The sequence below is a fragment of the Phascolarctos cinereus genome, unplaced genomic scaffold (assembly GCF_003287225.1).
Source record: "Phascolarctos cinereus isolate Bilbo 61053 unplaced genomic scaffold, phaCin_HiC Scaffold_4;HRSCAF=312, whole genome shotgun sequence".
Lineage (NCBI taxonomy): Eukaryota > Metazoa > Chordata > Mammalia > Diprotodontia > Phascolarctidae > Phascolarctos > Phascolarctos cinereus.
This window is the reverse complement of record NW_027555847.1, coordinates 720,190,244-720,195,041: the sequence shown is the minus strand read 5'-3', so window position 1 is coordinate 720,195,041 and position 4,798 is coordinate 720,190,244.

Here is a 4,798-nt window from a genome sequence, read left to right as displayed (position 1 = left end):
CTTTCATTAGAATTTCAAAAACTGTTCTATAGTACCAGAAGAAAGGTATGATTGCTTTACCCCAGTTTGTTGGGAAGCCTTCTAACGTGTGCTCCCTGCATATAACGCCAGCTTTTTATGATATTATAAAAAGGTCCTGTGTCTATGCTTTGTAGGATATTTAGCATGTTACACTTCGTCAAAGCTTTTTTTTTTCTTTATCTATTGATATAACTATGCAGTTTTGCACATTTTTGTTTTCAATATGGTGTTTTCCTAATGTTGAACTATACTTGCATCCCTAGCACAAACACTCTTAATAAGGGAAAATCCGATTCCGTTGGTATACACATAGAAACCTTGGGACCATTACATGGCCCTGGCTACATTCTCTCCTGGTCAGTTCACATCTGCAGGATTGTGTTCAGTTCTATGCACTGTGCTTTAGTACTTTGTTAATGTGGAAAGACTCCAGGGGTGGGCAACCAGGATACTGAGGGGTCTTGAGTCCATGCCATGTGAGGGTCATTTGAAGAAACTGAGGGGAGATGGGAAACAAGGTAATTGTCTTGAAGTTTTTGAAGGGATGGAACACGGAAGAAAAATTTAGACTCGTTTTGCTTGTCACCAGAGAGGAGAACTAGGTACAGTGTTTGGAAGCTGCAGAGATAGATTTAGGGTTGATGTCAGGACAAATAGCTAATGAGTAGAACTGTCCAAAAGTGGAACATATTGCCACCAGCAGTGGGGTCCCCATCACCAGCAGAGACTGGATGACCCCAAGTAGAGGCTACTGTAGAAGGACTCCTCACTAGGGTACCTGAGATTAAGATAGCCTTAGGTGTCCCTTCCAGCGTGGAATGTCAATTTCAGATTCACCTCATTCTATGTCTGGGGGGAAGCTGAATGGCCAGAGGGAATAAAATGCTAGACTTGGAGTCTGAAAGCTCTGAGTTCAAGTCCTGCCTCAGATACTTCCTAGTCATGCTCTCAGCCTTAGTGTTATCTGTAAAACAGGTAACAACACCTACCCCTCAGGGTTGTTGTGAGGATTAAATGAAATAATAAATGAAAAAGGCTTTGTAAGCCTTAAAGTGTCACATAAATGTTAGTTATTATTAAACACATGGACTTGGGTCCTGGTACTTAATAACGTTAATTGACTTTTTGCTCAGACCCTTGGGGCCACGGTGGAGTCACAAAGTCCTGTGTCTGGCTGCTCTGGAACTACTTTAGTTTCTAATCCTAAAATCACAGCTGGACCTGGTCCAGTCGCTGGACAGAACTGGGGAAGGCCTAACACTTCTTGAGTATAGGAGCAGAAATGTCCAGAGCTAGTCCATACAAATCACAGAGTGACTCAATGGGACGGGCTCCCATGGGCAATGTGGTTCCCCCTGAATCCAAACCAGAATCCCCTCTAGAGCAGACCAGCCTCAGCTTGAAAAGCCCCTCTAGGGAAGGGCACCAGCCAACACTCTTAATTTTCTTCAACTCAAACTGAAATCTGCTTTTCCTCAATTCCTTCCTAGTTCTGCCTTCAGGGTTCAAGCAGACCAAGTCTAATCCCTTGGCCAAATGACAGCCTTCGGATGCCGGCCTATAGCTCTCAGGTCCTTCAGAAATTTTCTCTTTAATAGATGAACCATCCCCGTTTCTTCCAAATGGGTGTCATATGGCAAGATCTCCAGACTTATCAATGAAACGAGCATTTATTAAGTGCCTCTACGGTGAGCCAGGACCTGGGTCAGGCAGGCAGTCTTCAAGCACGGACTCATCCCTAAGCGTCTGGCTCTAGGCTAAGTGGTGCAGATTACAAACAGTACCTCGGGGAGTTTACTGTCTAAGGAGAACACTAACGGGCTAAGTGCTGAGAATACAAAGATGAAGAAAACCGATTGCGACCACACTGAGCGTACATTCTATTGAGCAAGACTGCTCCATAACTTAAAAACCCTAAGTAAACGTTTACTATCGTTTTGGAGTACGTGTGAAATAAACTAGGAGGTAATTTAGAAGTGGCCAGAAGTAGCAGGTGGGAAGGGGCTGCAGGGCAGGAAAGGTGCCATAAAAGCCGTGCTTTGAAGGACAAGGGGGATTTCAGAGGTGAAGAGGGACCAGCCAGGTCTTGGCTCTGGGACAGTTTCTCATTTCTGAAAGTATGGGCTTCACGATCAGGTCCAGGCACATAACAGGCTATAGGGAAATGCTAGGGAGGAAGCTAGATGGCCAGAGGGAAGGAAGTTAAGCCCCAGCTCTGCATCCTCAGCACCTAGGATAGGGATAGACTTGGGCCAAACCGGTGTTTTCATCCGGATGTCAGTGCAGGTCTGCTAGAGCTGTCTAGACTGCAGCTCATTTGCCCAGGTTACCCAGCCAGTGGATCAAAGCCCAGTTTTCCTCGGCTCCAAGGGTGTCTCACTACCCACCACTCCCAGCTGCCAGCAGCGAGCTCATACAATAGGTGCTTGGTGAGGTCCCTTCCAGCTCCGAAGTCTAGGTCTAGCAGGTTCTAGAACTGTCGCTCGGGAAAATCTCTAAGGGCAGACAGAGCCAGGGACTTCCTGCGAGGTGGAAGGGACCCCAGCACCACAAGAGTGGAGTGCCGGTTGGTGTCTGAGGGGCCCGCTCACCCTGAGGCTCTCGGCTCCCCCTTTGTTCCAGGGCCCCACCCTCACCAGCTAGGGCGGCCTACCTACGCTGAGGTCACCCACCCCGGGAGCCTGGGGGATAGGAAGGAAGGGCTGAAGCCTCTGCACTGTGCGTGCAAACTGCGGGCGCAGGCCAATCGCAGTCGGGAGCGAGGATCCAGGGAACATGTGCCTTTTCAACGTTATAGTAAATTCAGCATTTGGGATCTGAAGCAGAGCTGGAAGCTTGCTCGGTTCATTTGCATGCTAATACCCAGAATGCCTTTCTAGCACCCCGCTTTTCTAATGGAAGTGTTTAGTTCGGAATCGTGCAAAAGTTTTGCAGCCGCGCGCATTTTGGGTCCTGGGGGCCTCCCTGGTTGCAAAGCCGCCGGCCTTGGGGCTGATCGCGGTTCCCAAGGGCAAGGTGGTGGCCACGGGGCTTCTTTCCTAGGCTCAACTGTCAAATTCCAGCTCGGGAGTTTTTCTTGCCACCCGAAAAAAAAGAAAAGAAAGAGGGGGCAAGGGGGGGGTCCCCAGCTGCCCCCCGCCCCCGAGTCCGGCACGAGGGGGCCCTGGCCGCCGCCTCGGCAGCTTCCCCCTGCCCGTGGGGTGCCGCGGCGGGCAGGTTGCTGCGGCTGCCTGGCCAGGGTGGGGGGCTCGAGCTGGGGGGCGCTCCCCCAGCCCTGGGCTCAGGCGTGCAGGGACTCGGGGGCAGGCCTTTCTTCTCTTGATGGTGGCGGGTGGGGGGATCGGTCTTTCTCTGGCCGGGCCGGGCTGGGGTTGGGGGGCTGGGCGGCTGCAGCCCCCTCCCGGCTGAGCCCGCCTGGCTCCGGGGCCGGGGCCGGGCGGTGGGAGCCGAGCTGGCTCGCTGGTTCGCTGGCTCGGCGGCGGCTCGTTTGCATCGGCCCGGGGGGGCCGGGCTGCAGCCCCCCGCCCCCGCGCAGGGGGAGGGAATGGGAGAGGGGAGGGGGGCTGGGGGGGCCGCCTGGCATTGGCGGAGGCGGCCGGGCGGGGGGCAGGAAGCGGCGGCGGGGGGGGCGGCCCGGGGGAGGGGAGGGGGGCCGCGCATCCTCGGCGGCGGCGGCAGCGGGGGCGGGGGGCCGGGGCCGCACAAAGAAAGTGCAAACTTTGCGGGCCCGGCTGCGGGCTGCGGGCGGCGGCGGCGGCCACGTGCGGGCTGCGGGCAGCGGCGGCGGCGTGGCCGGGGCGCGGGGAGGCGGCGGCGGCGCGGGGCTGGGGGGGCCAGGCCGGCGGGCGGGGGGGGTGTTGTTGGTATCGCCCCCTCCTTCTCCTCCCCCCCAGGGGTGAAAGTGCAAAAGGAAGTGCAGCCGCTGCCATCTTTCCTCCGCCGCGGCGGCTCCAAACGCACGGCGAGCCGGAGCCCGGGCCGGAGCCCCAGCGGGACCGGGACTGAGCCGAGGCGGACCAGGCCAGGCTAGGCCGCAGCGCCCCGCGCCCCGCCGCGAACGCCCGCCCGCCCGCACGCACCCGGGCCTCGGCCGCCTACCGGCGCTGCAGCGCCCGCCCGCCCGTCGGCCCCGGCCGCCCACCCTGCCTCGCGGGCCCCCCGGGCCCCGCGGCCTCGGCCGCAGCCCCCACAGGCGCCGGGCCAGCCCGGCCTCCGCGCCGCGCGCTCTCCCGCTCAGCCCGGGCTCCAGCTCCTCCAGCTCCGGCTCCCCGCAGCCGCCTTTTGTTCCCGCCTCCTCCGCCCCCTCCCCTCCACGCCCGCCCCATCTCGCGCTTTGCAGCAGCAGCAGCAGCAGCAGCAGCAGCAGCAGCGGCAGCCGCCGCCGGGCCCCAGCACCAGCCCAGGCAGCGCGCGCCCCCAGCAGCCCGGGAAAAGGAGCGCGCGCTCGCTCACGGCAGCCGCACGCCAGCACCACCTGGCGGCCGGAGGGGGCAGAGCCGAGCCCCGCCGAGGCGAGCGCACAGGGAGGGAGGGCTCGGGCCCCAGGTCCTCCGGGAGCCCAGCTCGCCAGCCCAGAGGCGCAGCCAGACAGCCGGGGCAGTCAGGCGGGCATGTGGGCGGGAGAGGTGGCTGGCCAGCCGTAGACGCGCCCGCCCGCCCGCCGCCCGCACGTGCAGCCGCAGTCCCAGCCGCGGCGGCGGCGGCGGCGCGCCCGCTCCGCCAGCCAGCCTTGCCCCTACCTGCCCGCCCTTGCCCGCACCCGTGCCCACCTGCAGCC